Below are 13298 nucleotides of genomic sequence, written 5' to 3' on the forward strand. Positions count from 1 at the left end.
TACAAACACGAGAAAGAGTATCTTTTCCAGGCCTTGAAAAGACACTCTCGGTGTCTGTAGACTAAAATTAGGTTACTTAAATCGTAGCCTACCAAGATAAAGCATATAGCTAAGATCGAACATTTCAGGGACTAAGTAACATGGGCAATTAAATCAGAGTCAGTCAAGGGCATATGGAATTTAATAATTGGACCAATACATCGAACTAAGGGATATATCAAACTACACAATACACACGGATTATATGTCTATGTACATAAAATACAGTTAAACAATACAAGATAACGAATAACAGTGAGAGAGAATAAAATGATCAGAGTTAGAAAAAGATAGAATGCCAGAAAAGGATTAAGAGAGAGTGGATGAGAGAGAGAGAGAAGGATGGGGGACGAGATCGGAAGTGAAAGCAAAAATCTGCGATCAGAGATCGCAGTTGGCTATGGCAAAATCACAGACAGTAACCCTTAAGACACAACAAAGAAATCACATCATAAGTTCAATTCAATAATCGATACTTGCATGGCATATGGTTCTCTTTGTATGAGGTGTGTAGGACCGCAGGGTTCTGCGTGTCTTTAAAAGCAGCGCGAGTCGTCTGAGGGGAGGCGTGCGCGTGCTGTCTTCCGGCGCACGTGCGAGCGCGGGAGCTTCAAAGAGTTGCCGGGAATGATTCAGGCTAAGTTCATTCAGCTCGTGAATGAACAGAGGCGAAGAGGAAAACGAAACTAGACTATAGAAAAACATAAAAGAAATAAATAAAAAGAAAAGAGAAGCAGGCCGAAGCCGGTCCGGACTTGGGTTTTGGAGGAGGAAGGAGAGAGCGTAGGCATGAGAGAGAGAAGGGTTTTCTGAGTCGGTCTTTTATGGACAATATGGGTTGACGCCTCTGTTCGCGCGAACAACCAATGAACGTCCAAAGGTCTGAAGCGGGAAAAATGTCTTTGTCTTAGTTCCCAGTTTAATTTGCATGTTTTATGGCAGCGTTATTATGTGATCAGTTATACTCTAACGAGGGTAAAAATAGTATCATACATTTTACCAGATCCTGATGCATACATTTGGTTCCAGTACAAGGAGAGCTTTACGTGGATACCGAATTAGATATGTTTCGAAGGTACACGTCGAGATAGATTAGGGGAGAGTGGGGTGATTTGTGCCAGGGGGGAAGTAGTTCCACCCCTTGTTCTGGAAAACCATAGAATAATTTGGTCATGTGACCACATAATTTTGAAAAGCAATCAATTTTACTCATCCTCCAAATAAGAGAGATACATGGCATGAGAGTTAAGCGCATTTTAGTGCAAAAAACTGTTTTTTCCCTTTCAAAGTAAATTTTCTATGATTAAGGTTTTTTGATTGTAGTGTCTGGACAATTATAGACAAGTTTGAAAACATTTCACACATGTTTTAGTGCTTTAGTAGGCTACACAATGAGTCAATACAGTTAGCATGATGTTAGCTCTTAACTGCTGGATCATGCTAATTATTCAAACTTGTGGGTCTGGGGTGATTTGTGCCAAAGGGCATGGGGTAAGTTGTGCCAGATCCAGACCACCTAGAGACCTACATACTCACAGGGGATAATCTTGAGAAGTGAGTAGATGGGCATGCCTCATCAGTGTTTGACTTAGGCCTACCTGCTATTTGTTTAATATAGCTAACACTGATTTCAGTTTTGAGTTTGCACTATGTTAATAAAGAGAAGTTTTATTCAGTTTTTAAGTGGCCTAAGTCACAATAGGATGTTTAGAAATTAGCCTAGTAACTTTATTCTTATGTTACATAATTGACAGACAGCGTTCTGTCAACAGGCATCTATTGCCAAAGCCTTTTTTGCCTGAAATGATTCACAAATATCATCTATTGTGTTGCTATGGTGCTCTAAATGGTTGCTAGGCCGTAGCTTGATAGCTTCACAATGTTCCTGAGAGACTGATTGGTCGTCTGAGTAAAATGAGCCCGCCCCCTGGTCTCTATGACACTGTGATCCAGAGTTATGTTCAATACAAAATCCCTATGCAATTGACCATAGTAGGAAAAACGCATGCTATGGTATTCCAGGGTGACAATATCTAAATAAACCTTAAATTAGTCATTTTGTATTGAATTTGTCTTGCTTTCATATAGCATACGGTTCATAACAGTAAAATGTTCTGTTTTACTTCAGAAAGCACTGGCACAATTTACCCCAACATATTTCCCCAAAAGGCACAACTTACCCCGCACCAGGGGCAAGTTGTGCCATGAGACCACTTTTTTCCCAAAAGCTATATTTCTGAAACTATTTATTTCAGATCCAAAGTTATTATTATCAGGGATGCACAACATCCTGAAATACATGTACATCCTTAAGTTGAAGGCATTACTGTCATGGCCTCACTTTAAAGTCACTTTGAGTAAAAACTGGCACAACTCACCCCACTCTCCCCTATTATTCTGTAAAAATAAGCTTAAAAGTTAAACTAACAACCTAGGAATAAAATGAACCCAACATGTGGTGTACATTGATAAGTGGGCATTGAAGATTGGACTTTAGAAAGATCCACATGGCATATCTATGATTGAAAAAGGGTGCACATCTGAAACATTATTCCTTTACGGTTTACAAGAATACAAAAACCCATCACAGAGAAGAACAATCATGAAAAAGAGAAATTACATTCAGGCTTACATATTTCTTCAATGGTTATACATATAAAATATCTAGGATGAACACCTAATTCTGCTCTTCTGGCTAACATTCCGTTAGGTAATAAAACACAGTTCCACACAGGGGGGAAGGGATTGCCAGAGAATGTTAGTGAACCCTCTCTAACTAAAACACTATTGATTAAAGAATACATTTCAAAACCACACCTCTAGAAAATCATAATTATATGGTCAAACGAATTAATAAAACATGCGTACAGGAAGATCAAACCCAAATCTGAGTTACATACATTAAAACTATATTTCTATAGGAGGATGTTTGTGTGTGTGTGTGTGTGTGTGTGTGTGTGTAGAAGGTTTCAAGTTTTGTTATCTCTCTGTGGTCCAGAGAGGGGAAAGGGGGGGGTTTGGAATGTCTCTGAGGTGACATTAGTGTCGTAAAAGTCAACTGGTTCCAGTCTTTATGGAGCCAAAGCCTGATTTGCACTCACGAGTTCAAAGTGCACCAGCTTTTGTATTCAGGAAGAAATGTTTTTAGCAACACAGAGTATTTGAATTTGTTAATTCAAACCAACGACGAATGATTCGATAGCCAATGTTGTTACAACAACTAGATTAGGAAACCAGCTAGAGATTTTTTTCTTAATTTGTGTTTGTGTGTGTAAGTGCATTGTTTTAAGAGTATGGGGTCATTAAGTGCTTGTGTAAGAGGTGTATCTTCAGCTGCTTCTTGAAAGATGTGATGTTCTCACCAGTTTGGGTGGAGGATGGCAACTATTTTCACCAGAGAGGAAAAGAGAGTGTGAACGTTTTGGAGAGTGACTTTTTGCATCATTGTGAGGGAACAGCAAGGCGTCACTCATTCAGTGACCTGAGCTGGCGGTAGGGAGGGATCATGCATTTGTAGTAGTTACCTGCATGTAATTACAGCTGTAATTAATTTCTGTAATTACATTTATTACACTGTTGATCCTTCCCTTACCCCTTAAACCTACCCATACCTCCAAACCTGTCCCTAACCTTATATGTATCCCACCTCAATAGCAGAAAATGTGTTTTGTAATACAACATGAACACTATGGGCCCTATCTTGCACCCAGCGCAATTGACTTTGTACACCGACGCATGTATCATTCCTATTTTGCACCCGCGCAAAGCGCGTTTTTCCCTCCACAGAAGCACGTCGCTAAACTAGGGAATGAACTTGCGCTCCCTGGGCGGTTCAGCGCAAAAAAGGAGGCGTGTTCAGGCGCAAACGTTCCTTCATGCTATTTTGCAGGTTTAGAAAACAGTTGCGCCACTAACCAGGAAAAAATAGTTTAAAGTCAGTGGGGCGTTGCGCATGTTATTCATATGCTATTTTAAGGGCGCATGCTTGGCCATACTCAATGTAGCGTGTGCACAACGCGCATACACTTTGGTTCTCTCATCTACACAGAAGCAGCAGTTTTCATTTTTGCAAATCATACATTATTACGATAGATAGATAGATAGATAGATAGATAGATAGATAGATAGATAGATAGATAGACAATTTATTATAAAAGCATACATCTAGCTTACACATTTACCCAAATTCTCATACGCCTTTTTAACCGAAGTTAATTTGGGTGGGTTTCTCCATCCCCAACGTCCCTGACGAGAGCGTTGCTCTCCTTGGCTGTGAACCGATCCTGGCGCGCGCCTGGCAAATCCGCCGTTATAATAGGAATCCGCTTTAGAACAAGCGCGTCTGCTCTTAAAGGGAATGTGAGATGACGCTCTGATTGGTTTATTTCACGTTACGCCCAAACCACACCTATGAATAATGAAGCTACTTCAGACCAACCCATTTTAGATTTGCGCCTGGCGCAAGAGTCATTTATCCCGCCGGGAAAATAGCAACAGCGCCAAGACCCGCCCACAAAGTTACTTGCGCTTTGCGCTTTGACACTTGCGTTTCAGATCGTTAAAATAGGGCCCTATGATGTTTTTAAGCCTCACATAGTAGCATTTTAATTTAGTTTAATATATATATATATATACAGATTCATTTCGACATCGATAGTGTTGACATAGAAATGCAAAAATCCAAGTTTCAGGACGTGAACAGCTCCGGGTAGAACGTCGCGGGTTGCCATGTTGTAATTATGGTTACGACATGGCATGAACGCAGCATAAGCTTGTTGTTTTGGTTCGAGAGGAACTGTAAAAGCTGCTGTTTATTTGCAGTGACTGTCTGTCTACAACTCTGCATAGCCTTACGGAACACACTGATGACGAGCTAGCGATGTTAAAGCGAGCAGGGTGTGTGGACGTATGGAAATACATAGGTTGACAGGCAGGTATGACATCCTATCATTTCATTACGACCAAATGCAATGATTGGACAAACATTTTTTGGTCCTGAGACTTCCACAGAAGTTTTAATATTTAGACCACTTCTATTACTGATTGCTATCAGTATGCAAAGAGAGTTTCAACCATTATTAAAAAAAATATATTTTTGTCTACTCTACCTTTTAAAAGACTTTCTTAATTCAGTTCGATCTTAATAAAGGGCGAGGAAGCGGAAGGGTCATAAAAGGTGTGAATGCCTTATTTTAAAATCTGTGACCATGTGTGTCCAGTGGGAAATGAAGATGTCCTGTATATATGTGTGCATTTGTAAGTGTATGCCAGTGTGTGAAAAGACAACAGAAGCATGACCTCACCCTGACCTCTGTTTTATGGGAGAGGTGGGAAGGACACAGGCAAACTCAGGTCAGTCTTGCCTTTAAATGAACTGTTTTATTGTTTATCAATGTCAACCTTCCCTACAACAGATGAACATCAATCAATACAAATACTGTTGCCTTCATTATGATGGCCTTCAAACCTGATTATGCTGCATGATCTCCCTGATCTGTATTTATTATTAAAGCACTAATCAGACCCAACATAATCAGACATTATTGGTTCTGTCAGAGGACACCAGGTCATTTATCTTCAGCTGATTCTACACTCAAGCCCCTTGCCTTTATTCCATCTGGGTCTTTATAAGCACGCCACAAAAATGCATATACAATTGCCTTGAGCCCAAAACAGCAGGATAAACCCTGAAAAAGAATGCATGGGATTTGGTGAATCCAAATGGCATTGTGTCTTCATGCAACAGGACACTAGAGACAAGCCCTTCCCTGCCTCTGACAGATGAGCTTATGAAATGAGACATATACACAGAGGAATATCAATCGATCACAGCTACTGCTGACATGACTTCCTGGATGGAGATATTGTGTGTGTTCCTAGTGATGTCAGGGTTCTGAAACTTCACTCTAGTTTATACTTGGTTTTGTGACAGAGCCCTGACACTCCTGTATTGTCTTGTCTTTGTGCAAGCGTGCTCGAGCCGTGCGCTCTCTTGTCTGTGTTTCTTGTTTCATGTTTGGAGCGTGGTGTTCGGATTCCGGCACTCATGTCTAGTTTGGTTTCGATTCGGACATTCATGCTCAGAGTATTGGTATTCTGTTGTGAGCGTCTTGTTGTGTGAGCGTACGTACCGCTCTTTGTACGCTCTTCTGTTCGCGTGTGTTGTGTCTGGCACGCGGTTTGTGTTTACATCGGCCGCATACTTTCATGTCATGCTTTTTATTGTGCTGTGTAGCACATGGCTAGTGTTTTTCACAGGCTGTGTGCTTTCATGTTGTCATGTTTTATGTGAACACTCAGCTTATGAGTTTTCTCATTAGCTGCGTGTTCGTGTCTCGTTCAGTTTGAGCACATGGCTTGTGATTACGTTTACTGGCCATGTGCTTATGTTTTTGTCATGTTTGGTGGAGCACATGGCTTGTCGTGTGTTTCCTTGTGCCATGTGCTCTCCTGTCTATTGTCTAACCCCGTCCCATCTTGATACTTTATTATTATTATTAATAATTTGCTCCTCCTGTCCTCCCTGGTTACCTGCCTTGTTTGCTCCTTATTTATTATCCTACTCCTGTCAAGTCAAGTCTTCCCCCTGAGGGAAGTTTTTGTTTGTTTTATTTTATTATTAATATATAGTCCATTATTTATGCACCTGAGTCCTCGCTCCTTTCATCACCCCCAAACCTGAAAACTGAGCCTAATAAGTTATTCTACATAGGCAGCATTTTATGGCATTGTAGATGTGCTACCAATACAAAACCTGTTGCCAAAGATAGGCTGCTTCTAAGATACTTCTTTTAGACAAATCCGAAAGCAGCATTTCATGTTAGCATTTTCTACAAGCTCAGTGGAAATAGATGGCTGACAAACCAAAATAAAAGTAAATTATAAATATAATACATTTAATTGTGAAAAATAGCAATAAGAAGGTGAGGTGTTGATTCTGACTGGTCAATCCCGCCAGCGGTATGTAATGCTGCCTTCACGTGCTATCCGAATTATCGTAAATACTAGATTCCTGGTTTAAAAAAATGGACATGAACTCCTTCTCAAGTCAAAATCTTAATGCAATGAGCTCGTAATCATGACTTCAGAAGCGGGAAGTGGGAAATTTACGATAGACGTTCATCCGGGTAACTGAAGTCAGCGCTATATGCTGGCTAGGAATGTTTTTTCTTCGTGGAAGTTTTGCGTTTGATGAGCTTATGAAATATTAAAACTCAAATCAATATTTTGTGTACAGTTATTTAATTATGTTATCTGGGTATTGCAGATTCGCTCTCTATTGTTTTGTACACTGTAATGGATTATAAGATAACATTTTGATTATTTTCACCAACAGAGGGGGCTGCAAACTACACTGATTACTTGGTCACACAACGCTACTTTATGAAGAACTTAAAGGGATAGATCGGCCAAAAATGATATTTAACCCATGATTTACTCACCCTCAAGCCGTTCGAGATGCATATGTCCATCTTTTTTCAGACGAACACATTTTCAGTTATTTTAGAAAATGTCTTAGATCTTTCAGTGGTTATAATGTGAAGCTATGGGGTCCACCTCCTTCAAGTCCCAAAATGTGCATGCATCCTTCACAAAAGTAATCCATCCGGCTCCAGGGGGATAAACAAAGGCCTTCTGAGGGTAATCTGTGCAGTTTGGTCGTAAAAATATACATATTTAAAACTTTATAAATGAAAATATCTTGCTTCCGGCAACGGTCGACGCGCGTTCACGGCAGATGGATGCCGGCGTATGACGTAGGACGTAGCGTAGGAAACGTCGTGACGTAGAACGAAGTACAGCTAAATCAAACGCTACGTCCTACGAAGGCCTTCGTTTATCCCCCTGGAGCCGGATGGATTACTTTTGTGAAGGATGCATGCACATTTTGGGACTTGAAGGAGGTGGACCCCATAGCTTCACATTATAACCACTGAAAGATCTAAGACATTTTCTAAAATAACTGAAAATGTGTTCGTCTGAAAAATGATTGACATATGCATCTCGAACGGCTTGAGGGTGAGTAAATCATGGGTTAAATATCATTTTTGGCCGAACTATCCCTTTAACCTGTACGACACCGTTACCATTCAAGTTAGTCATATACTAATCATTAATGTTAAGTCAAATTATATTAAACTATACAGCAGGGCCTTTATGGTGCATGATTGTTTCACACACAATTTTAAATGTTCCAGAAAGTTCTGCCATCACAACACAGTAACACCCCCCAATTACAATTAAATGTAATTATAGGCCTACTGTATTTTCACAGTATGTGAAATAAATTAGTCATCTGTGCATTGTAGAAAAGAAAGAACTGTCCCCAGTTTGCATTTTAGACCTTAGTCTCCCGTGCTCTTCATAGAGAACTATTTATATTTGTCACTGATTTTCCAAGATGGCAGCTATGTAGGCACTAGACAGCAAGTAAGCTCACTAGGGTTTGGTACAGTGCCATTGGGTGTTAGCTCTAAGACTATGAAGATTTTAGTGTGTGTGTGTGCATACTGATAAAGACAATGTGATTTTGCATGCATTTGAAATGTCATAGAATCTATTGTTTTCAGATTTATTCAGCTCTCGTCTCTTACTGACAGCCAAAAAAACACAGAACCATGCCCAGAGTGCCAAAATGGATTAATCACATATGCTAAATACTGTCTCTGTCATGAGAGAACAATCATTTATTTAACACACACACTCACACCTTTGATGGCTGTATTAGTAGGAAGAGCACCTCCCAGTGTGGTGTAGGGTACCTAAAAGGGGGAGGAGATTCATTGATGTCTACTTGACCTGGCTAATTTGCATATTCATGAAGAAATCTGAATAAAGCTGAACATTCTAACAAACAAACACACACATACACACGGAAGCTCAGTATGGGGTCTAGCTAGATGATAGACAGCAAAGCCTCTTGTTTCTCTGCTATACTGGGAAATATTTTCCTATTTTATTGTTTTGTTGTTTCACAGGCAGTAGAAGGAAAACAAGCAAATGGTTTACTTTTATGGGCCATCAACAGCAGCAAAGCAGCGAATTTCCTGTTCAGAGGATACAACTTCATCAGTGAACGTAGAGCCTGCAGAAATAGATTATTTATAAGCATCTGTATATTCGCAGCTGTATGGTAATGCAAATGCATGAGCTTATAAGTATAACGATCATTTCAAACTGCCGAATGATTCAGTCTGATGACTGATGCACACTAGCTGTTTATTCTGTTTCATATTTTTACACCCAAAATTGAAATTCTCACACTATCCTAATTACATAAAGTAGTATGCCAGATTGTGTTTTTTGAAATAATATTCAGACAATCCCTTGCACAATGAAAGAGGAGGGGTTTATGACAGTCCTTTGATGCGAATGCATGCGATTATGAGACAAAGAGGGTCGGTGGTAATAAGGTGCAGTTTTGCAATGTGGTAGCATGTAAAAGCTTACTCAAACATACATATTTTACAATCAGCAGTATAGTACATTATGTTAGTGCGTAGTAGAAGTGTGAAAATTGGAGCTGAACTGACTTTTCAATACAGATGCAATATTTTTCGTTTAAATAATAAGAAATATGCATAACTTATGAAAATGTCACAATGCAACAACAACAACAACAACAACAACAAAACTTACAAATATATGTTTATCGTTTCATTACATATGATTAACATTTATTGTTATTATTATTATTTTAGCTTAGTAGATCACCCATTTCTGGCATTTTTAATGAACTATCAAGATCTTTAACCACTATGCCATTTCACACAGTGCCCTCATTTACACACTTTTAAACCTACTGCCTGAACAGTGCCTGGAAGCAACCATTAATTAAACCATTCTCAAGTTCTTAAAGTCGGATGAGCATGTATTAAATAATATAAACGTGTAGAGTGTGAGGGTATTGAAAGTCTCAGTGTGTGATATGTGTTTAGTTCTTTTGGATAATTAAACATCCCAGCTGTAGATGCTAGATGCTACCCATCTCCTAAACACTGATGGATGGTGTTATCGAAAACCCTGGAAACTTTCTGCGTCCTCTTTATTTGTACATATTTTGTAAACATCATTTCATCAAAATAATGAGCTGTTAGTTCAGTTTGCACAAAATCTGCATCACTCAAAAAGCTTAAAACTTAAAGGGAAAGTTTACCAAAAAAAAGAAAAGAAAATTCCTTCATTCACACTCATGTCGTTCCAAAACCTGTAAGTCTTTTTGATGAAATCTGAGAGCTTTCTGTTCCTCCATTGACAGTTACACGGCTTCCATTTACCACAACTGATGTGTGAGTTGATGAATGTGTATATGTGAATAAAAGCCTAAATTCAAGCTGTTCTTATAGTTGTTGTTGTTGTTTTTTTTTTTTTACATTTTTAATTTGCTGTGTTGTGTTGTTTTGGGGAAAATTGGCCTTCAATCATTTCTTGTCAACTGTCATGTACATGTAACATCAGTGAAACAACTGTTGATCAGATTCTGTAGATTTGTAAAGGTCAACTGATATAGCTCATAATGTACAACATACCCATCTGTCAACACACACACACACACACACACACACACACACACACACACACACACACACACACATAACCTGCAGCGTGTGTCCCATCAGTGTTGTCAGGTCATGAGTGACAGGAAGCTAGAGCCTAACATTACTGATCTCATACAGGTAGTGTGTGTGTGTGTGTGTGTGTGGCAAGAGAGCATCTGACCTGGATTGCTGAGGTTTTATGCATCCAGTGGGAATATGTTTGTGGTTCAGTACAGTGATGCGGTTAGCTGATCCATTCAATTCACACACGAAAACTTATAATGCAGCCATGTAAAGGCAAAAGTGCTTGTGTTAGTGTGTGTTAGTGATGGGGACGAGACCGCCTATGCCGAGTCCGAGTCAAGACCGAGTCTTTGAAGGGTCGAGTCCGAGTCGAGACCGAGTCCGTTGGTTTTCAAATTCAGTCGAGTCCGAGTCAAGACCGAGTCTTTGAAGGGTCGAGTCCGAGTCGAGACCGAGTCCGTTGGTTAACATGGGAGGATTTGAACTTGAAACACGGAGTGTACTGACGCCTTTCCGTGGTTAAAACAACATTGCTTCTTATGTTTGTTCATGTTTATTTGAGGCTATAAATTAACTAGAAGGAAGAGATGATCGGTTCACGAGCAGCTTTAACTGATGCTCTACAGCGATCTGTCACTACACATTTAAGAGCCACAAAACGGTATTTATTCTTTAAATTTCTTTTAAAAAATGACCAAGTTTGAAAGGCGAGACTTTGTTTAATATGTTTAATATCAAAAGTAACCGAAAAGTAACCTGGTCTGTCCTGTCTGTCAGCGTGTTGTCAGTCTCCTCTCTGCTCCGCGATGTATTTTTCACTGCGTGAGAACATGGTGTGGCGTGAGAACGGTGTAGCTTGTCGGACATAGCGACAGTAACTAAGGGGGGCGGGTCTTTGCGAACAGTCAATTAAAATTTTCTAGTGGTATGTATTCTAGTGGACTAGTGATGGGACGAGACCGCCTATGCCGAGTCCGAGTCAAGACCGAGTCTTTGAAGGGTCGAGTCCGAGTCAAGACCGAGTCTTTGTAAGAACAAGTCAGAGTCGAGTCCGAGAAAGCAGAAATCGGTCTCGAGACCGGACTCGAGTCCGAGACCGGACTCGAGTACTACATCACTAGTGTGTGTGTTTGTGTGTGAGATAGAGACACTTTGAGAGGAGAGTGCTTGGCCATAAACTCTACAAACTCAGCACATGTACACAGATGTGAATGCAGTCCCTCTGTATGTGTAATGTATGTTGATACTTTACTGTGGCCACAGCAAACTTTAGTACTGAATGGGTGCTAGGGTTACTGCAAATGTCTGTCAGCCCAAAAAGAAATGGCTTGACAAGCATATTTTGCTCACAAATTTCCTATTTAATCAGGAAGGTGGTGCAAATCAAAAGAGTTATTGGCTTGTCCCTTTATTAATAGTCAATTTTACAAAAAATGTCAATCTCGTCAGTTTAGAGCATAGCTGTGAACCATGACTGGCTGCTCAATTGGTATTGCTAGTCGGTGACAAGTGGAATTAGAGGGAGTCATATTGTCCATTCCAGGAACTGGGTATTTGTATTCAATTCCGTTTCTGGGGGCCATGACCTGCAGAGTTTAGTTCCAATTCTGAATAAACACAAACACAATAAAGGTATTAGAAAGATTACTGGATTATTACAGGCAGGTGTATTTAATTAGGATTGGAACTAGACTCTCCAGAAACGGAATTGAATAGTCCTGGTGTCAGAATGAGAGTCGTAGATCCAAATGCAAGCAAACAGTTTATTGAAGGCAGGTTGAACAGATGATAATACTCAAAACACCACGTATAGCAGGCGGGCGACCAGGATACAAATACACCGGAGAGGATGGGTGATATGAATAATCCTGTGTGGATGCCAAACGGGAACTGGAATGAAGAGAACTCCAAACGATCTCCAGAAGTCTGGGAACACAGACAGGATCGAGGAAATAACTCCATTAGGAAACTCAGGCAACGGAACTGGGTAAGAGAGCATAAACAAGAGTGACGAACCGACACCAGGCAATAATCACTCCTGCTAGATATAGGCAGCTAACAACAGAATTAACTTTTTTTTTTTACTCTTCAAACAACTAATACAAATGCAATAAAATTATATTCATTATATTTGAGTAAGTATTGTGTATATAAATTGCCCATATATATGCCTACATACAAACGTAGGCTACGCTCTTTCTTTTAAATAAAAACCCATGGCGTCATCTATGATTATAAGGGCTGTAGGCTATATGCGAAATGAAACCGGAATCGCGGCACTCAGGGCCACGAACCTACAATTAAAACTTTCACAGATATCTCAAACAGGCATTTAAAACACCAAATATTAAGAATTGGCATATCAAGCTAAATAATATTCGATGATTGATCGAAAATCGTATCTCTCCCCCCACAAGCTCACCGGCAACGCTCCGACATTAAATTTATCTGTAGCCTATGTAGGCCATAGACTGTAAAAAAAGATGTAGGCTAATAGGCCTATGCATTGTAGCCCAGTCATTAAAAAAACGATTTAGTTTCATATTCATGTTTAAATAAAATAATATTTTTTTTAAATTTCATATTGATTATATGAAAAGTGAAAAGCATGAATAAGATAAGATGATCCCGAATATCGGGAGACAAATGGCAGACATGATTTTGACCACTTCATTAAGTTTGTTTTTGTAGAAAGCC

Source organism: Squalius cephalus (genome assembly GCF_949319135.1).
Source record: "Squalius cephalus genome assembly, chromosome: 6".
NCBI lineage: Eukaryota > Metazoa > Chordata > Actinopteri > Cypriniformes > Leuciscidae > Squalius > Squalius cephalus.